A 23,118-nucleotide genomic window follows, 5' to 3' on the forward strand; every position below is an offset into this window, starting at 1 on the left:
GATTGGATCTAACCATATTTTTTCATAGAGTGGCTAAAGTCACATTTGAAGTTTTTCATTTGTATCTGTCTCTCAGGTCGATTTCTAAATTAAAGATTTGGCCGGTAGACTATAAATTCCTTTCCCTCAATATTCAGCATATCCATGTCATTGTTGACAATTTTGGGAAATTTACAAAAGGTCTTCGGAGAAATCAAGTCAATGTTTACAATATATTTCAAAGATGCGTGTTTTACATTCATAATTTTGTACCAGGCACACACAACTGGTGCAAGTGCCCTAAAAGCAACGCTAGCATCCACAGTTCTAAGAGGATGTTTTAATAGAAAGAGGCCTCCTTACAATCAGGAAAGCTTTTCAAATATCACCCTACACATCCGTTCCAAGGGTGCAAATAACCTCAGTATTCCAGATCCTATTGATGCAACTGTGCCAATTTGTGCTTTGACAAGGAGCCTAGTTGACAAAGCTGAATCAATCAATTTGCTTAATAGACACATTGAGTCTTAGTTATGAAGACCTTGCAACACATTTGCGCCACCGTTGCGTACATTTTCATCACGCATCTGCGGTGTAAACAATGCACCACGTTGCACCATATTTACAAGGTGATGCTTCTATGCAGATGCGTCACCTTGTAAAGCCCTGCGCCACATTACACCTGTGTCATGTACAATGTATGCAGGGTGGGCGTTCCTATGTAAAAAAAGGTGGTAAAAGTGTTGCAGTGAAATCTATGAGATTTCACTGCGACACTTCTAGGGTCCCACAGCGTCAAAACCTTACACCTGTCTCTTGGCAGGCGTATGGGTGACGCAGTGCAATGGGAATAGGCCTACCCCATGCATTGCTGGAGTTGCGTCATACTTGCAAACCAACTCCAGCAATGTGTGACTTTGGCATCGACAATTACGTCAGAATTCCTGACGTATTGGTCATTCCTTGCGACACGGAGCACAGTCCATTAAATATGGCGCATCCATCATGTCGGAGGGAGGGGCAGTGAAAACTGTTGCATCGCCGTTTTATCACAGTGATGCAACAGTTTTCAAAAATGAGGCCCATTGTATTGTTCATTTGCGATATTACCAATCAGCCAAATATATTTTTTCAAAGCCTCAACCTTTGAATAAATATTTTGTTTCGCCTAGATTAATATGAAGGAAAGGTTGAAAAGCTAATTTGTCTAGCCTGGAAATGTTCTTTGCAAGCAAATGCGAGTCAGTTCCATAGAAAAATGTCTTTGGAATGCATCAGAAATGTAAGTTCCTGCCCCTCAAAAAAAAAATGGAGTGCAGACTGCTTAATAAGTGAGGCAAACCTGCCAAATACAGTAAAAAAAATTGGGGAATGAAGATACATCTCTGTTTTATTGTTTTTCACAGGAATAAAAGTAGAACATTTCTTCAAAGAGCTTAGCTGCAATCTGAACCGCATGTTTTAATGTAGAAGGCCTAATGCATTTAGCAATGCCTTCAGGATACCCCTGTTTTCATAGTCTGAACCACAAACACTCTTAAACGTCCCATAAGTGCAATTCAGTATGGATTCGTTTTCTTGTTCATTAATAGCCATTCAAAGTTTGTGAAAATTTAAGATGGCAACTCATTCCAATCCTGGGACATACAGAGCACCTCAAAGTTCAATAATTCCCCACATGATTTTTAAAACTATGACAACTGATATGACCAATAGGTTTAAGAATCCACAAAAACTGAAAATATACCTGCAGTACTTGGTAGTAATATCTGAGCAGGATCTTATCCAGCTCACTAATGTAGGGAAACCATACACAATTTGATTTCACAGACCCACTTAAAGCAACACCTCCCCTCTCCTCAAGGAAATAGTATTCCATCTATGATCCTTATCTCCCTCCTAGCTTCTGGTCAGAACCTGACTGACCACCATTGAAAACCAGGTTCAAGAACAATATACATGCAGATTCTAGCTTACAGCAAAGTGCACGTCTACATACACAAAAAAGAATATGTTTAAGGGTGAGCAATGTCAACTTTATCTTTTTATATACACATAAAGATACATTCTGGATGTTGGTCTGTAACCAGCAGTGTATTCAATTGTGTTGAGTCTGAATGACAAAAAAACATGCATTGGCAAAGCCAATAGGTCTGTCATTCTTAATGTGACTGCCAGGGTATTTGCTTTGCCAAGACCTGTTTATTAAGCACTGTTACAAAGCATAGTAAAAGACGGGGTTGTGGCTTGGTGCGCGGTTAAGATGGCGTCTCGCTCATGAGCCCCTTTGGGGCCCCAGGCATGTAAGCTAGGCCGGTTGCCTCTATAGTCACCATCCCAACAATTTTCATGCAGTGGAAGGTGTGTGTCTGTGAAGAAATGCCTGTCTTGCCTGGAAATCTGGTAAATTAGGTGTTTACAAGCTTGAGAGGCCCGCAACTTCAGTGACGGTGTTATTTAAAATGATGGCATCGCTACACTACTTCAGACCCATGGTGAGCACATGTCATTTGTGAGGAAACTACAGCGAAACAGTAGCCATTCACATTTCTCCAAGCAGGTTTAGCGCTTGGTGGATCTGTTCTCTGGTAAAGACGCTGAAACCCTGGCAGGCGCTTTCAGGACGGTTTTCAAGACAGCCTCTCTCCACTCAGCCTGTTTCGGTCAGAGGTCATGGGCATGGCTCATGCGGCTTATGTGCAAATCTGAACATTTAGCAGGAGAAAGAGATCCCCTTATCTGAGGATCTTTGGGGGCAAGAATTGTTGGATACATGTGTTCCTGAGTGTGAATGAGAGTGTCTGTGAGTCAAATGCTGTCACCAGAGAGCTAAAATGGTGATGTCCTGATATCTTCTCAGTGCCTCTGTGATCGACCCGGCAATGTGGGGAGCCTGCTCTGAGGAATATCTTGTAGGTTCCCAATCATATAGCGGATCACAAGCACCAACCAGTTTATAACAGGTGCCTTGTCTGGTGGCATTTTACTGTTTGTCTACCCTTGCCCGACCTGGGGATCATTTGCAGCACCCTCCCAGGTCTTCAGCTAGACCCAAATTTTCTGCAACCTCCTCTGTCTTTCAATATAGCTATTCTATTAGTGTCTCTAGCACTCCAGGATATGATGTATTTAGTGCATAAAACAGTGCAATGCCTACCTGAAACAATTGACCTGTCTCGCAGTGTTTGATGGCGACATATTTGGCTACGCTCCCCTTCAGTCTCGTAAACAGATTGCCCTGCCCTTACTGAGACCCCTGGCTGGTTCTTAAATTCACATCGCAGTCTTATTCAACTTTGTCTTGCTAATAGAGGGGCTTGCTCTGGCTATAGTAAGACCAAGTTGCTAATTACAGAATTCCTGCCTTTCTCCTTTTACCTCACAGGGAGGCCCATGCCTGATAGTCAGGTTGTCCACAGGGTTAAGAATACCTAGTGGTCTATGATACATCTGGCTCCTCGAAGCCTGGGTCTGAAGGGCGGTTTCAGAGTTCTGGATTACCACGATCTGCCCTCCAAGGCCCCACACACCCGCACCCATCTGGACACTTTCTGGTCCTTTCGCATGTCTATTACTTGACTTTTCTTGCATATTATTCATTGTTGATGGGCGAACTTCATAATATCGCCGGATGGCGGAACCCAGGGGGAGTAACGTTGAAGAGAGAGATTCTAAAGCTGCCTTCAAGTGCATCAAACACTCACCACTGATCCCTGAGTCACCGATAAAAGGGAGTATTGATTCCTCCTCTACCCTGGAGGCACTCCTGCTGAAACTGAACTCAGTACACAACACTGCCCATAGCACCAGGACCAACACAGATCTACTTCAGGTGGAAGCAGCGGTATTCGCAATGACCTCAAAGACCTCACAATACGAATATTTGTTGCAGAGACTAGACTAAGTAATGTTGAAGACTACAACAATGGCTAAGCAAATAGATACAATGCCTCAAACACTCCCTGGTTGCTCTGAGAAGAGATCTTATTGAGCAGGAGGACTGCAACCAGAGAAACAATCTTCGTATTTGTGTCTCAAAGAGAGTATTGAAATGTCGGTTCATTCTGTGACTGAATTCCTAATAACATGGATCCCAGAATTTCAACTCTCCTTCTACAAAGACTTTGAGATCGAAAGAACAGAGGGTGCAAAAAATATCTCCTCTTCGAGACCCCTCATCTTTAAGCCACTACGTCATTACCGCACAGAACAAATCCTGGCACAAATTAGGTAAATCAGAATGATTAAATGGCAGGATCATAACATTTACATTTCTCAAGTGAGTGACAAAATTATTTGGTGTAAAGGTTTTCTGGCCCTCAAAAATAGACTGACTACCTTGGATATCCCCTTGTAATTTTCGGGTCTCTCTACATGTCCTGCATTATATTTAAAGGCCAGATGATATTCTTTGCAGAACCCGCAGAACTTTCGTCCTTCCTAGATGACAAATCAGAATCACGTGCAGACTTGGGCTGCCCTTTTGATTGCTGAAACAAGTCTGTCTCCTGCCTGGCATCCTTAGAGGGTGCCGGTTTGAAGTTGTCACCTTTGTTGCTCTCTCTCTTCTCCTGGCTAAGGAGGGGAGACATTCCTCCTGCCTGGCCTGCCTTTATGAGGTTGGTGCTTCTGCCAGTGGTGGTTCCTTACTATCAACATGACCTTGGGATCTTGTCCTGCTAGCCACTCAGGTGATAGTTATTCATTTTTTAGACTTTCTCTGACTACTGCACAAAGCTTCGGTCCTTACCGTACAGCAGCCTTTCACACAGCTATGTTCATGGCAGCCCTCTCCTGGCATATGGGGGTCTCGGACTATGTTTGGTTTCTTCTTCTTTTGAAGTGCCTACTCCCCTGCATCCTTTTCCTCATGAAAAGCAGTTTGTCACAGCAGGGATGTGTTTGAAGCTGATAGTCCTGCAACACAAACCACAGGAGTGACTAGAGTTCACACTTGGATGTCAGCCATAGTGATACATGCCTCAAAAGGTAACCCAGGCCTCCTAGCCCTTACTTTTTATGATTCTCTTATCAGCCCCATCTCTTTCCTGAGTTGCGCCGAGGTCCCTTACTTGAGACCTCTCACTGAAAAAAGAGCACCTTTTAAAATGTATAGAGGAGGCTTGGCACTCCCCTCTGTACCATCCACGAGCACACATACAACAACTGCATGAATGCAGCATACAAGTACTCCACACTACTGTATCATCCACATAATCCACCACTCACTGGCACATATACATCCAGGACTTGCATTTAACATGCATACACTGACCAGCACTGTGTCCTTCATGTACTGTACCACTTATAGGCACACATAGACCCTGCACATGCACTTATCATGCACACACTGCATTATTCATGCATTGTACCACTCACAGGTGCACATAGACCCAGCACATGCAGTTATCATGCACGCACTGAACAGCAGTACCTCTTTCAGTTATTGTCCCACTCAGATGCACAAACACCACCAGCAAATGCATTTACCATGCACAAACTACTCAGTTCTGCATTATCCCTGTATTACACCATTCCCAGGCACATACATACCCTGCACAGATACGCCACTTCTACGCTGTGCAGCACTTCACACCATTCTGATGTAGCCACGGTTGAGTTAGGTACACAGCAGCGGGACTTTTAAAAGTCAGCGAAACTGCAGGGCTCACTCCAGTGACACAGGTTAAAAAGGATTTGTTTTCTCCGATGGATCACTATCCTGTATGCTGCCACCACTGCAACAATGCTCCTTAACTCCTGGTGAAAGCAGAAGCCCTACACCACTATGAGCAAAGCCCTTTGTTTGTCCATCCAGATCCAGCAAGACCACAATCGTTGAGACAGACCTATTTCATGGTGTACATAAATGCCTATGAAAACAAAAATTAGCATTAGGATCCAGACATCAATATAGTTAGGCTTTCAGGCCAGTGGTGCATGTCCTTTACCATGTAGAGGACTTTTATGTCACAACAGAACCTGAGTCATGACACTTTGTACTTTTAAGTTCCAGAGGGTAAATGCTCTAAAGATATGATTATCATTGTTACCATGGTACATACTATTCTTTTAAGATTAGCCGCCACACACGTGTAAAAAGGTAGTTGGACGGTAAGTCACAATGAATGGCATAATGGATATACTTTCCCATGCATACCTTGCTTGCTAGGCAAATGAATGACAGATATAGTAGAATTTATTATTAAAATGTAGAAAAAGTACAGTTTGAAAAAAAAGAAATGTTACACTATGATACAGTCCTGAAAATAGTTGCTAATCTCCATATGTGGATATACATTGTCAGAAGCTTGCCAATATACCTAGGCATTTTCTTCCCCCAAACACTGGAAAAATGTACCCACGAAACAAGGCTAAGCACCTACACGTGCTTGAAGCACTTGGCAACATAGGTGTCCCGAATAGGTAAAATATATAACACTGCTGCATATTTCCTGATGTTTGAGCAACTTCCCCAACATTTTCTTGGAATCCCCTCCTTTTAATTCATATATGAACACATCTGAGCTTTCAACATTTCTTTGGAAGAATATCTATACACAGCACTTAACTTCATGAACCTGAATGTCCAGCTGAAGGACTTCCAGTGTAGGTCCAGAAGGTTTGTATCCTTGCCAGAAGGTTTACGATGTACTGATAAGACAAATGTGCATTAAATTAATCTGAAAAGAGTTAATTATTTTAGTCACTGGTAACCATAAAAATCTGGCATGGATTTGGCCATCCTGGACATTTGTTAGACATCCCTGGCATCCCTATCTTTGCCTCTCGCACTTGTTTGATAATAAGGATACCTAGATAATCATTCTTTGCAAGGAGTCCTTCTTCTCAATTTGCCTCTCACTCTCTTAACATTTTATTCATCTTCGCCTCTGCAAACATCAGCTTGTATCCTTTATCTTGGGTCTGGGTGACTGGGAAATGTATCCACCTATATTAAGCTTAAACTCGGAAGAAAACAGCGCACAACATGACACTATGGTACTTCTAAAGGGACCTACTGCATATCATATGCCGGCTGTTAGACCTGGCATCCTTGGCGTTGTTTCCCTGCTTGACTTTGTGCCTCTACCAGCTGTAGTTTTGATGTTGTGCTTGATTTTGTTTTTGCTGGCGTAGATGCTTTGGGCATTTTGCCACTGCTGATCAGTGTCAAAGTGCAAGTGCTCCTTATGAAAACTGTTAGTATGATTGGTTCCCCCTGATTGGCATATTTGGTTTACTGGTAAGCCCCCAGTAATGTGCACCATGTGTGCCAGGGCCTGTAAGCCAAATGCTACGAGTGGGCCTGCAGCACTGATTGTGCCATCTACATGAGTAGCCCTGAAAAATATCTCAGGCCTGCCACTGCAGTGTCTGCGCACAGTTTTAAATTGTCACGTCAACCTGGCAAGTGCCCCCCCTGCCAGGCCCTAACCTTCTTTTTTCTTACATGTTAGTCACCCCTAGGGGAGGCCCAAGGTACCCCTGTGGGCAGAGTGCAGTGTGTGTGAAAAGTAGGATGTGCCCTGGTGTGTGAGGCCTGTCCTAATAGTGAAATACTGCCAATTTTGTTTTTCACTATTGCAAGGCTATCTGTTCCCATGGGATAGAATGGGGAGTTTGCTTATAACATCTTGTAAGCATAACTACCCCTGGGAACAAGGTAGGAAAATAAAGTTTAGTATGCCTGAACTCAGAATGTTAAAATGCATCTTTTAGTAAGGGTGATTTGTACATTCTGTGTTTGAAAATACCACTTTTAGAAAGTAGGTATTTTCTTGCTTAGCCATCCAGTGTGCCTCTGCTAGGATGTGTATTGACTCTCTGGCTTTGGAGTGACAGGGGCTGGGGATGTGTGGTGGTTCCAGAGAGTCTGGATGAGTCAGGGATGGGCTAAATAGACCTGGGGTGCATTTAGAGTAGGATGAGATTTCCTTTCACCTGAATGGGCCTGGTCTGCCTTCCACAATGCTGTCTCCACCTCCTGCCAGGAAGCTGCACAAGAGAGGACAGAACTGGTTTTGACTGGGCACAGGGCTTCTCTGCCACCAGAGAACAAAGGATTTTGCTGTATAAGTTTTGGGGTCTAGATCCCGGAACTTTAGATCATCCCTGGAATTCAATAGGACCCTTTGCCAGGTAGAAGAGCTGGAGAAACTGAATAGAAGTACTGCCCCTTTGCTGTTTGCTGTGGGGTGTTTTCCTGCAGTTGCTGTTTCTGCGAAGGAAAGAAGAAGGACTTTGCTGTGTGCTGTATCCGCTGCCTGAAGGAAATCTCCAAGGGCCTGTTTGTGCTGACCTCCTGTTCTGAAGTCTCAGGGACATAAAGGGGCCCATTAGGATGTCGGGCGGATTGCGCCCGCCAGGCTGGCGGTAGCCACAGCCAGCCTGGCGGGGGCATTCCGCCCGACATCCTTCCCTGAATTCCTCCCGCCATATTAGTATGGCGGGGGGGACCTCGGCGGACGGAAAGACCGTCCGCCGCTTTTCCACCCTGGTCGCCTTGCGACCGGGGCGGAAAAGGAATAATATGGTGGCCATATTATGATGTGCTTTTGGCAATGCCTTTCAGTGGCGGCAATGCCGCCACGGAAAGGCAGGCGGACTTCACTCTGGGTGCCCCGTGCGGGCCTTCAGAGTGAAGGAGAGTAGGGGGGTGCACACGGGGGGTACCTGTGGTACCCCCCTTCATTTGCATTTACAAAGCGGCAGGCACCGCGCGGTGCCTGCCGCTTTGTAAATGCAAATGTGAAAGTGCTTTTTCAGCATTGTGGCGGGTGGTGCTGAGAGCACCGCCCGCCACAATGCTTAACATGCAGGATGTGCCCGCCACTGTGGCGGACACATCCTAATACCACCCCCAGGACCCCCGCCCTTATGGCGGGCGGTCCCGAGTCCCACTATGATGACGGGCGGACTAAGTCCGCCCGTCATCATAATGACCCCCAAAGACTTCACCCCCAGCTCCCCTGAACTCTGCTGCTGTGAGGTCTGACCTGCCAAGAGGGGCCTGTGCCAGTTTTGGACCTCTGTAGGTTGATGCTGCTGTTTGGGAGCTGGAAGAAAGAAGAACCATTGAGTTGGGTGACAATAAAAACCTGTTATTCAGCACTAAGATGCTAACGGTGAATGTGTGCTTTACAACTACTTATGCTATCATGCATTCATTATGTGATGTCGTTACTTTGTATTGTTTTATTAATATATTATGGTATTATCACTACATAAGAATTCTTGGCTAGATCAGTCAAAGAACTGTAGAAGATTCCTAATAATGTTGGTACCTCATTATTGTGTTGTTCTACAGATTTATTAGAGCATGGGCAGAATTTCAATTATGCTGGAGTAATCAGAGTAATTTCGTCAATTCCACATTACTCTTTGACGTGGATTTACCAACAATAACAACATTATTTCTGCTCGATTAATCAAGAGTAATTTGGGGGGGAAATCTTACTGCAAGAGCACATTTGACAAGCAGGAATGGCTGCTCGCACCCGTTATTCGTGTTCTGCTGCATTTCGCATTATTCTTAGAGCAAAATGTATCCTCCAGTCCATTTTTGCGAGAAGGGCGCAGTTTGCACTAACAAATAGCACTAAATGCCTGGAGTAAATTGGAGGAAAATCCCACCCCAAGAGCACATTTAGCAAGCACGACGGGCTGCTCGCACAACCTATTCATGTTCTGTTGCAATTAACGCTATTTCTTACCGCAGAATGAATTCTCGCACCCATGTTGTACATGAGAGGGCAGTTTTGTGCTAAAATATAGCACTAAGCACATATTTACTCTTTCACATAATTATGCATAATCTCTCGGAATACTTGGGTAATTCCACATAATCATGATAGACTGAGTTGCGCAAGTTACGCCCATTCTTAACGTATTGGTGTTTGAACGCATGAAAGTGTTTTTTGTACTCAATGACACTGCAGAAATAAATTTAAAAAAACACATTTCAAGACACCATTTGTTACACACAGAAGGATGTTCATATGTAACTTCAAAATAGATAACAAAAAAACGATTTAAAACTAAATTATTCATTCCCCAGAACAAAACAATTTTCTTTTTTGTACCACTTAAGCTATGTCTAATGGGCAAAAATATTAATCACCTCTTGGAAAAATGTCTGCAGAAATCTTACCATAGTTATTTATCTTAGTAAATATAAATAGAGGACCTCAGCTCTATTTACATATCTTCATCTTGACCCAATCTTAGTTCTTTTTTCCTCATTGTCAGCTGTATCAATCTTGCAAATGTTTTCTCAATAACTATTTATACATGTGCTCTTTGATTCCACACACTGACCGATTGTTTATATTGTTTGAGAGCTTAAAAGAGACACAATATCATTTTTCATCACAGGGGATGGGAAATCCAAACTGCGAAGAAAGTGACCCTTTTAAGAGAAACCACAGCAAGCATGAAAAGTCAAATATCTGCTCCCAATTGACATTGCGGCTTTGCAGCCCTCTTCTTTCTTCAGATTATGAAACAATCCGCCGGTGGTCCAGAAATTAAAGTTTTGTAATCGAGACAGGAGGAAATGTGACAGAGATGTGCCATTAAGCCGCTTTCTTTTTAAAGGGGTTAAACCTTGGATGATGTTTTTAAACTTTTGCAAGAACTTGCCGCTGCTTTTTAATTTTCTTTATAGATTTTTACACAAAAAAACTGATGCAATTAAAAGTTAATTTGGCACAAAATGTAGATTCACACATGAGTAAAAAAAGGTTCACCTATGAAAGACTTAGCAACTTAACACTTTTCTGTACACCTGCTCTAAAAAGCGAGGAGGCGCTGCTCTTAATAGTTGCACATGCCGGATACCGTTCGACTTGCTGACGCATGCAGAACATGCTGGGAGATTTTTCTCTACCCTGATGTAGCGGCCCTTTTCAATGAAGGGACTTTTCATTTACAATTTACCACGAGGTATAGTATTTCCAGAAGGAGTTATTTGCTTACAGCACACTGTGCCATTATTGTGTTTTTTTTTATTGAAATGTAAATTGTGGGAATACTCTGACCCCATTTTTTGTGCAAGAAAAGGGCACAGTTCTAATGTTCACTGGGCTTGAAATAGTGCTGCCTTCTCTGTTGGTAATGGAGCTTTTTTGTAGATACAGGTGTATATTGTCAACATCTGCATGGTAACATCGCACTGCGCGTCAAGATATGTTTGTACCGACAAAGACAAGCAAACAAACACACATGCATGCACACGCCCCACCCCCTAACACACACACTCGCATAACCAGGCAAACCCAAGAATGCAGCCACATTTATATTTTTGATCGGGCTCAAAGCAGAGAAAAGAAGAAATTTAAAGGTAATGGGTATTTGATTGATGAAGAAGTTCAGCTTGACTAATAATATTTGTATGAAAGATTTTTGCGTATTTATACTTGCTGGCATAAAAAGTTCAAGGGGTATTAGGATCCAGTAGTTGCCCTGAATTCTCATTTGGTTTAATCTTTTTCCTGTTGTTTCTGTTGCTAAGTAATAGGAAAACTCCTAATCCATTGATTTATGAATTTATTTATTTTATTTATTTTAAGGTTTTATAGAGCGCGAACATGACCCGTGAGGGTATCAGAGCGCTTTACAGATACAGTAGAGTATAACTCTGATCTCTGCGGCATCGATATCTTGATCCGTGTTTTGCGGCTCCAGCTCATTAGGCTCCACCTGATCTGTGAGAAAAGATCCTGAGCATCAGGGAATGATAATAAATAGGAGGATCCAATTCCAATATGTGAAGTCTTCCAATCTGTATCATATACTTTCAAAAGTTATTTTTTGTTGTATTCGAAAATTTTTAATTCATGCTGTGATCATAGGAAAACTTGGAAGACCTCACATATTGGAATTGAATCCTCCTATTTAATATCATTCCTGGTTGCACAGGAACTTTTCTCACATATTTATGCTTGCTGTCTCAAATTCCAAGTGTCAGACAATGAAACTACGGATGCACTTAAATTCACATTAGGTTCACAAAAATATGCATTTGTGAGGGCCATGTCCCAACTCCGCCTTACAGATTTAGGGTAAGTGGGATTTCAAGTCTAGATTGTTAGCATTCACATACCTCTTTCTTGTTTCTTCCACCATGGAAATGCAGGCACATTTTTGTCTTATTAAGGACTCCACGTGTTTCCAGGATGCAATTGCATATTTAACGGGATGTAGGGGATAGGTTTCCTCCAGGGAAACCTTGTGTTGACAAGGCAATAGTTTTGGCCTTTATGTCCTAATGCACACAAGAACCATTTGTGCTTGCCTGTTTTAGCGCATTCAAGTAAAATTTAATGGGTTTGGCACTTTTCCAATATTTTAATATAATTCCTTTTTCAAATTCACATCTTTGCCATTGACATGATTTGGGCGTGAACTCACAATAAATGGCAGCAAGGAGACAGTGTTGCATCTAGGCAATCATGGGAAACGGCATTTACAGTGCGGGCTGAAACATGCGTGCCATTTCAACACAAGCGGAACAATGCTTGCCTGAACCACGCTTAAGCCTCAACCACGCATATGCGTGCTTAAAGCAGGCAGCAGTCTAGATGTGCAGATGGGCGGGGAAGGGAACAGGAAGGGTCAGGAGAGGAAGGACCGGGACACGCCTGGTAAGTGGGGCTGGGGCCGAGTTTTAGGCGGGGCCAGTTTGTAGGGATGGGGTGGTCAATATCAGGGCTCAGGATGGCAGGGCTGGGGTCAGGGTAGTTTTTTGGGGCAGGAGGCCGGGTTTTAGGACTCAGGGTAGGGAGTCGGTTTATTTTTAGGGCTGGGGCTGGGTGGATTGTAGATGGGATATCAGGCTGTTTGGGCACAAGCCGGGTGCTGGGGTTTGCACTTTAGCATACATATTCCTTTACCATGCATGCTTTTACAATGAAATTTGTCGCAAAGGCATGCGTGGTAAAGGCATGTTTGGAAAAGACTTGGTCATTGTTCAGAGTGCGTTATTTAGGCATGCTTGGTTAAGTCATGCGTGGTTGTATCATACAACCAGTGATCACACAACACACCTTACAGGAGGGTTCTGGCCACTTAACAGTTACTGACACGTATTGACACACAAGTAGTCGCAGATACTCATCACCATCTGGAATACAAAACTTCTTTGCAGCACACATAACATCAGAGGAATTTAAGAGGACGGACGTCACCACAGAGGCACATTTTGGCACTTCAAAGAATCATCCTTAAATAACACGTCGTGCATTTTTTTGATTTACAGTAAAAAAAAATGTAGAAAGTACATTACTTTTTAATTAATTCATCAAACGTGCAAGGCACATTTTGTATTTTCAAAGGGTGTTTATGGGACCTAAGTACGACAAATTTTAAAAGTTCACAGTATTTTCCTTTCTAAAGAGGACGTGCCTACTCTATTTTGACAGAATGAAACATTTATATATCACACAAAATAAATCTTTGTGCATACTGAATGAAGAAAGGGATACAACTGGGAATGTCTGACACTGAAACACCAAAACCTGACTTCTATTCCAAACACAGCATTTACCTAGTGCATTGTGTAAGTATGGGCAAATCATTTTCTGTCTGTGACATTGTGCATATGTACAGTGCAAATACGATACATCCAAAAAAAGGCACACACCTCATACTATCCTCATGCAGGCATACCCAACTCAAACAGACATGCTTCTAAGCCTACACTCACACAGGCATACCACTCATCCTGTACTCTGAAAGAAGTACCACTTTCCCTGCACTTGCATAGGCACAAAGCTTGTGTTGCAGTCACACAGGCAACAACTTACCTTAAATTCATAAAATTACACCCTTCATGCGGCACTCACTCAGGCACCTCCAACCATACTCTCAAGCAGTCACACCCTTAATTTTAGCACTCCCATCTCTAACTCTGCACTCACAATGGCACTCATCACACTCCGTTCATATAGGCACACTTCAAACCATACAAACATACGGACACACCGCTCATCCTGCACTCAAACAGTACCCCTTACACTACACTAAACAGGGTTTGAGACCTTTGAGCCTTAGGGTAGTCTTTTCCCCAATGTTTTGCCTTCCTCATCCATTTTTCTGGTCTTGTTTTACCTGGAATTAGGACTGTGTACACTTTACTACTGCTAACCAGTGCTGAAGTGCTTGTTCTCCCTCCTCTAAACATGGTAATATTGGGTTGTACCCCATTGATATATTTAATTTACACATAAGTCCCTAGTAAAGTGGTACTACATGTACCCAGGGCCTGTAAATTAAATGTTACTAGTAGGCCTGTAGCACTGGTTGTGCCACCCACTTAAGTAGCTCTTTAAACGTGTGTCAGGCCTGCCAGTGCAGTTCTTGTGTGTGCAGTTTTAAACTGCCATTCTAACCTGGTAAAGTAAACCTTTTGTCAGATCCAATCCTTCCTTTTTAACACATATAAGTCACCCATAGGGGAGGCCCTGGACAGCCCAGAGGGCAAGGTGCAATTTATTTTTCTAAAAAGCAGGGCATGTACTTATAAGTTTTACATGTCCTGGTAGTAAAAAACTCTTAAACTCGTTTTTCACTACTGCAAGGCCTATCTCTCCCATAGGATAACATTGGAGTTGCCTCATAGCATTTTATAAGCATAAATTTCAAATGGGAAGAGTAAACAAGTGTATGTTTAGTGTCTCTAAAATACCAATTTAAAATACTAACATAGTAAAGTTGGATTTCAAATTGCAATTCTGTAAATGCCATTTTTAGAAATTTGGCATTTTCCTGCCTCATCCATTTAGTGTCTATAGCCTGTCTATGGTCACATGACTGGTTGTAGCTGACAGTTCGGCTTTGTGTATTCCTCCTAGACAACTGCATACAATAGTGAGCTTAGTTGTGACTGGATGGACCATCACTGACAGAATGGGAGGGAGGAGCGAGGCACAGCCCCACTTATACCTGAATAGGCTATGTTCTGCCTCCACACAAGGGGCTGCATCCCCATATAGTTAATCTGGAGCAAGGATGGGGAAGGCAGGATGCCTGGGGACTTCAAAGAGAAACATCTAGAAGCTCTGCTCCCACTTCAAAGGCACAACTGGGTGTAAATACTGGACCTCAGACATCACCACTTCAGTACAGTTCTGGACCCTTGGATACACTGCCAGGAAGACGAACTGCTGTGCTACTAAGGACTGCAACTGTGCTGGACTGCACTCTGCTGGACTCCTGCTTTGTGGTGCTGACCTGCTGCCATCTTGCCTCTGTGAAAAGGCCTGGACCTGCATCTCTTGAACCCAGAGTGACTCCAAGGGATAGCTGGCTGACCTCCTAATCTGAAGCCTCAGGGACAGAACAAACTTGCATCTGCACCTGGACTCTTCCATCTGTGGGTCTTCCCTGCTAGGTGGTGCCCCTCCAGTCCTGTAACCATGGAAGTCTTCTACGTCAGACTTCGCATCACAAGCACTGTCGATTGGATTCTCAAAATCAATTAAACAGGACTTCACACCGCAGCCTAGTTGCATCCCGAAACCAAAGCATCGCTTTTATTGTGCAACTATTTTTCAACATGGATTCATGCAACACTCTCCAAACCACGATTTATAGTACTCTGCTAAGGAGGCCTAACTGGGTTCCTGTAGCCAATCCATGCTCCATCGCAGTCAGCTTAAACTTGTGACTTTGCCCCTGTTCAGTGTGACCAGATATCCATAGCTGGTGCTTTACACCACTTGGGGCTATTATCTCTAAAAAAAAAAAAATTTCATGCCTCCAGTTACACGAGTTAGAATTTTGTCATTTTGGTCTTGTTTTATTTATTAAAAATCACTCTATTTTTCTAATACGGTTGTGGGCTCCTTTTGTAGTGTTTTTTTCAATGTATTACTAATTGAAGAGTCGCAGAAATACTTTACACTTTGCCTCTGACTTAAGCTTGACTGCTCTGTGCCAAGCTACCTTTGGGTTTAGTACAGGTTAATTTAGGATTTGCCTGTGACTTCACCCTTCACCCGCCCTCAACCAGTAGCCCGATTTCTTATGAAGGGGCACACATGGGTACATATATATATACTCACTGACTTGCTGGTGGGTCAATACCAGAACATAAACACTCACAGCTAATATTGCCTGGTTTGTCACAGTCCTACACATGCTAAAGGGTCAGTACTTTGATACACACATTCACAGTCACCATGGCCACTCTAACAAAAGCTGGCTACAAGGCAATGGTATGCTTCCCCACTCTCATTCCACACATACTAGTATTTTCTGCTCAATTCTACTCACAGCAAACAGTTATGTACTCACACTCAGCTTCTATAATGCATGGATAGCCTCACTCATAGCTTGCAGAGATTCACTATTAATGCTCCACTTCAACACCAACAAATGCTGTGTAGGAATGTGCAAATTTGTGTAACATTTCCTCACAAAATGTAGTGAAATCCCATGACATTTTGTTAGATTTCTTTTTTGTGGATTGCTGGTGCCATGCATCACTTTTCTACCTAAACACACACTTCTTATAACAAAATATCACAAGATACCCATCAGCAGACTGGTTCAAGGAGAAAGTTTTCTAGTTGAGAACCAGTCTTCTGCTGTTACATAGGCCTTGAAGGGTTGATCATGGGCTCCACTCTTACCTGTGACTATTATCTTTTCAATCTTCATTTCGTTTCCTCTCTGGTAAACTAAACTTTACACACTATATGGTCTGGAAGAAAAATGACTCAAACCAACCCCACTTATAAATGTATACAAAAGTAGACAAGTAAAATATCAGTAAGTAGCTGGACACATGTCACCAACTCTCAGAAGCAACACCTTTAAAACTGGGTTAGCAACAGCAACAGTAACCCTGGGAAATGCACATCAAAAATAAATTAAGCCTCTGAATTTAATCAATAATATGTATTACAGGGGTGTTAAAACCCAGACATCCTGTTGCTGCCACACCCAATAAGAAGGGGGTGAAAATGGTTAACTAACATAAGATTAAAGCAATTGGGGTAGCCCACCTACTGTCACACACGTGTAGAATAATGTGCATGCAGAATAGACAGCACAGTAGTCACATCTTACTTTTTCCTTCCATTGACCTTTTTACTTAGTTAGGTGGTACACAGTCAGCATGTGTTTTGATCAGCAAACAAATATGTACAAGAAGATTGTGAATATCTAGTTTAATATGTAATTAGGTCCATGTCAATACCAAATCAAAATTTTCCCATTTTCTAGAAAGTGAGTTGATGCACACACTGAAGTTCATAAAACACTACTCCTGTAGTAACATTTAGCATACTCTTAGATGTCTTTGTGATTTGGCCACTCAACAGCAATAATGGGTATATTCAACTTCGGTTTATACAATTGAAAGGTCTGTGCCTTCTTTGAGCTTTTCCTAATAGGGAAGCACACCTTTTGGTGCTGATTTGCCAAGGCTTGCAAGTGAATGTAAAACATTGCTCTTGTAGTACAATTTCACATACACATAAATGCTTTCATGAATCAGCAGTTATATATGTTTTGAGAGTACAAAGTCTGTCAATCTATGTGGGAGGAACTGAGGTTAGTAAAGTTTGGTAACAGGGCCCTGAGGTCTTTCACTAAGATATCAGAAGTCATCAGCGAAAGCAAATAGTATGTAGAGCGTCCTTACATGTGCCAGGTAGAGCCTACAAAGTTCTCATAGTCACACCATGGTGTGAAAGAAAATGTAAAATGGCCATTATTGGGAAGGACCACTTGGTAACATCGGTATTGCACATTACCATTGCCCTGCAATACTTCACGTTTGCATTTATGCTATGATATAACTATGAAATCTCAATTAATTTTTTGCATTCTCGCTCATTTCTGCAGGCGTGAAAATGATGAAATGGTCATCTGAATGAACATTTATACTACACTTTTTATTTATTTCTGATACAACTAGGAAACTGATAGTGTTGTGTCCCATGTAACATCTAGCATCCCTTTCTTCAAAACTGCATTTCACATGTAACTCATTAATGGAGTCTGTCTTGATGGTAGACATAACTCGGCACAAGACCCTTTACTGATCTCATTCAAACGTGCTGGCATATATATGTCTTTTCACCCTAAGTGGGATGGGTATACCAAGGCGTGGGTCCCTTGCTCGCTATGCCACTGGATTCAAGCTAGCCTGGCTGATGAGGGGTGAAACCCTGAAACTGGTCCCAGGATGCTTGTTTTCGGTCCAGGGAGGACCTGGCTTGGCAGCTCGGGCTGAACTGATCCCATGAGGATCAGGGTCAAGACTGATTTGCATATGGCTGGGTCCAAACTGGTGTGGCACAGTGAGCAAAATAACAATGGATTTAACCCAGATCTCTTGACTGGGGTGAATGTTTGATTCATGCAGCATTCGGTCAATCATTTGTTGGCACAATATGGCATATACAGAATGGCACTAGATTCATATTAGAACATTGGAATGTTGGGAGCACCATTGAAAACAATGAAGTGCTCTGGGCTTCTAATGGCCGGTAGAAACCCAGAGCTCCAACATCCCAATATTTGTTCACAGCTGTTGCTGTGATCAAAGGTCTCACAGATCCTGAGGGGATTTTAATCCCCTCGGGCTTCATGAGGCTTTTGTTTTACAAATTAGAATATTCTGTCCTCTATGGGCGGAATGTTCTAATAACCTTAGAGGCTGCGGTATTGGGCTCTACTGGTTATTAAAGGGCCGCTCCCTTGTGAAATGCTGGAGCGTGCCTTTAATGGCCAGTACAGCCCACTACGGTGGGCTCTAAGGCTATAATAGATTTGCACACAAAGAATGATTCCACATATGCTAGTGTAGCTCCTACCTTATCACTGCATGTGTTTGAGGTCTCCTCATAAATAGCACAGGTATCAACACATCAGTTTCCTTACAGCGAACTATGCATCTTAGTGACAAAATATTTGTTGAGAAGCGCACAGTTCATATGCCACCGATTTCATTTCATATGTAACATAACGTATTTCCATGACTAGAAGCCTAAGTGGAAATATAGAAACGTACAATGTTACATCACAGTGCTAAGTGTGGAGGTGTATATAGAACCAGTGAAAAAGTAAGTAAGCCACATCTCAAAGATACCCTGGAACAACTCCGTCTGGGGTTGTCCGCATTAGGGAATGAAACTTGGCAGGGCGGACTGCAGATGAGGTACAAACTGAAGACATGTATTGGCCCCTTCTTTATAAGCACTCATTAGCTTAATGTAAATGAATGCTTCCCAGAGGAATGGTCATTGGTTGGTATTGCTTTAAAGTTTTTCATCTGTCATATTTCTGTTGTCATGTTAAATTGAATATTTGAGCAGCCTGAAGTACCTGTACAATCTACTGCTGTTTGGTAGTTTTTTTTCAATTTGTGGTATAAAATGCTAAGATTGTACTATTATTTCAAAATACCTTGAGCATAGAAATACTACACACTTTTCTTGGGAAGGAGAGACTTGCTGTGTAAACCACAATGTAATTAAATAATAAATGAGTGCCAGGAAAATATTTGTCTTTTTAGACAACCAACAATTGGTTCTATTTTGAAGATAAGTCTTTCTGCAAAAACAGTCTCCGCTTCCCTCACTTTCTATTTGGTATGGCGGCAAAGTTCCTCCTCTATTTTCACCTTCTCAAGTCAATACTGGATTGCTATTTACACTGTAGCAGTTTGAAAGTTCAACAGTCACCACTGAACACATCTCATAATACATAAATAAATGGGACATGGTAGTTACTTCAAGAATGGACAAATTATCACATATTCTAGAAACCAGCCCAATCCCTGAGCCTTTTTTGTGATATATACCTTAAATTCAGTAGCTCAGAAAGATAATCACTCACTGTTAAGATCTGTGTGCATAAATATAGGATGTACGTACGGATCCAATAAAGGCGAATTTGGCCTTTCATCATTCCAAGCATGCCAAATTGAATACCAAAATCAAGATTCCACCATGGCAGTGAGAGAACATTCATAAGCTGAGCACATCAAACTAAGAGGACACAGAAAAAAGTTCTCTGTTTCTTCCTTCTGTTGTATAATCAAGGCATCCTTCCAATTTGCCTAAAGCAGTGGGGTGATGAAAACAATCTGACTCCTGCTTGATCATGTTAACAGAAGACGGCCGGTCCACTGCTTCTTACGCCACAGATAAGTCACCATTATGTGTCTAAATCCCAAAACACTCTGCTGAATCACAAACTTACTCCCACACTTGAAAACACCACATATCCCTGTCATTTATGTTACCTTAACTTCAGCAACCTCAGTTATAGCACTGTAGTAGTGGAGGGATCAACAGGACACACTGTGCTAGTGTACATTACGTAATTTTATTACACTTCAAGGAATTTGCAAATAACAAAATACAGAGGTGATAAGTCCCATTCAGTCTCTCAGGGGGTTTCGTTCTTGGTGACTGGTCTCTTTTCCTTTTCCGGAAGCGTTGCTTTGTCCAAGCCGTCCGGGATTCCCCATTTGAGTGAAAGAAAACAAAAGAAGATAACCCAAAGAAAACAAGAAATGAGAAAATGAGTCACTCTTCTGTGACTTACACCAAAGGGCCACCTTCACCAGACAAAATGGGTAATTGTGCAGGTTGGGAAGCTGTGGCCTCAACCCTTGTTGTGAGGGGGTTCTCTCTTCTCCCGCCCCCTTTTGCTCACATGCAGTCCTGCATACACAGGTTTCTGCTCCCCAAGGTTTCTGCTAAGACCCGGTGCCCCACCAGCTCCACCAGAAGCCCTGTGTGTCCTGTGTCACTGCCTTGACCAACAACCCGTCTCCTGGGTCGTGGTGTGGGCATCAAGATCATCTGTTTTCCTGGGGCTGTACACTGCACCATGCAGCTGCCCGTCTTCGGTCCTCTCTGCTCTGGCGTCTCTGGAGTTCACAACCTCATCCCCGGTTCTTTCCTCAGCTTTGTGCACGGTGGCTAGAACTTCCTTCTCGGGAACCGTGGCCGTCTCTCCCGGCTTCCCGTCGTTCTTCTCCGCGTCGCCCTCCGCATCCCACACATCTCTTTTTACTTCCTGATTCTTCCTCCGCCCCTCATCATTCTCATATCCTCTGCTTTGTTCATACCAGGGACATGGTGGATCTTTCAACCCTGGTTCTGAGAGAGCTGGAATGTTCTCCATGTTTAAGGCATGGCCTACACTGTCAGCCATGTTGGAATACCACAACTCCTCACATACCTCTCCTCCTAGACATGGCCGTTGTGGCCATTCAGTAGATAGATATCTGGAGAGGTGGTCAGCACCAATGTGCATTTTTCCGGGAACGTGGATTGCCTGAAATGAGTAGGATTGTAACGCTAGAAACCGGCACAAAATGCTAGAGTTAGTGTCTTTATTATGTGCCAACCGGGTGAAAGGAGCATTATCGGTAAGGACAATTAACTTACATCCTAGGAGGTAATATTGAACAGCTTCACACAGAAGCACTTACCTGCTAGACGCTGCAACGCCGCCACCGCCAGGAGTCATTTTGGGGCAAACAGGCACCTGCTAGAAAGCCGCCACCGCCGAGAGTCATCTTCCCTCACGCCACACGCGCCGCCGCTCCGGGACTTCAATTCCCGGCAGCCTACGCGGCGGCGCGCCTACCAACGACGCGAGGGCGCCAGGAGGAGGCGCAATAAAGCGCCTCAGTTACCGGCGGAGCAGGGGGACACAGAAGCACTTACCTGCTAGACGCTGCAACGCCGCCACCGCCAGGAGTCATTTTGGGGCAAACAGGCACCTGCTAGAAAGCCGCCACCGCCGAGAGTCATCTTCCCTCACGCCACACGCGCCGCCGCTCCGGGACTTCAATTCCCGGCAGCCTACGCGGCGGCGCGCCTACCAACGACGCGAGGGCGCCAGGAGGAGGCGCAATAAAGCGCCTCAGTTACCCGCTGCGCGGGACGCGAGCGGGACGCCCGGGGCTAAGCCCGGGCAAAGGGCGGGCCCTCTACGGCCCTCATCGGCAGGAGGAGGCAGGGGCAGGGCCTGACCCCCTGTTTCACCAGAGACGCGTCCACAAGTAAGACTTAGTTGCTCTGTTGTTTACCGTGTTACATATAGATGGCGACTAAAAAGAAACCTGCTGTTCTGCCCGCTAATACCATGGATAATTATGTTGTACAAACAGTAAAGAAAATAAATGAACAAAGGAGGGAATCACTTGGGCTAAGCCAGTCACCAGATTTGCGCAGGTTAAGCCCTACCTTACCTATGTCAGCAGAGGATAGCCCTTTTGTGATGGTGGAAACCAGGGCCTCAACTAACGATTCACCTATGATTGAGTCTGACAGCCAGCCACTGATCACGTTAGCATCCCCTGTTATTTTGGATGTAGACTTTGATAATGTTATTGATTCAGATCCAGACACTGTTACTGGTCCTGTGGAGGACGATCTACCTCTGATTGAGCACACACCCCGACCTGTGCGTGCCTGTGTGAAGAATCAGCGGAAACAGGGTGGTCAAAGGCCAAGAGTGAAAAGGAAAAGAACATTATCCCCAGGTTCCTCGAGAGCTCCCCTAAAGGCAGTAGGGGAAGGGACTATAAGAAACAGAGGAGAGGATGAAATGTTTGCTAAACTGCTTGAGGTTGTAGAGGGTAAACTTATTGAAATTGTAAAACCTCTGATCTCTAAAATAGATAAACTCCAGGCGGAAGTAAAAAGACTTGGAGGTATGCAAACTAAGTTGACGGAGGAAATAGGTAGTCTTAATACTTCGTTATTAACAAGAAATATTATAGAAGGGGTTAATCAAGCTGGAGAAGGGATACCTGGTGTGCTGATCGATCCAGCCCATACGTCGGCCCCAAAAGTTAATCATAATATAACAACAGTAGAAGGGTGCCCGTTGATAGTTAATATTCCACAAGCACAAGTCCACGGTACAGACCCTCTGCAGTTTATCGAGGAAGCCTCACCTGTTGTATTAGTGTTAGCTAATGTACCCCAGTTGGATGACGGTATTATCGAGTCAGCCAGCTCTCTGAGTAGTAAGGCCCTTCACTGGCTCTCTGGTAATATGAGGTTAGCGCCTGGTGGGTTACAGCAACTGGCGCATGATATCAAAGCAGTTAAACGTGTTCCCTGGATAGGGAATCGCCCCAAAAGATTTAAAGGG

This window comes from Lissotriton helveticus, chromosome 12 (assembly GCF_964261635.1).
Source record: "Lissotriton helveticus chromosome 12, aLisHel1.1, whole genome shotgun sequence".
NCBI lineage: Eukaryota > Metazoa > Chordata > Amphibia > Caudata > Salamandridae > Lissotriton > Lissotriton helveticus.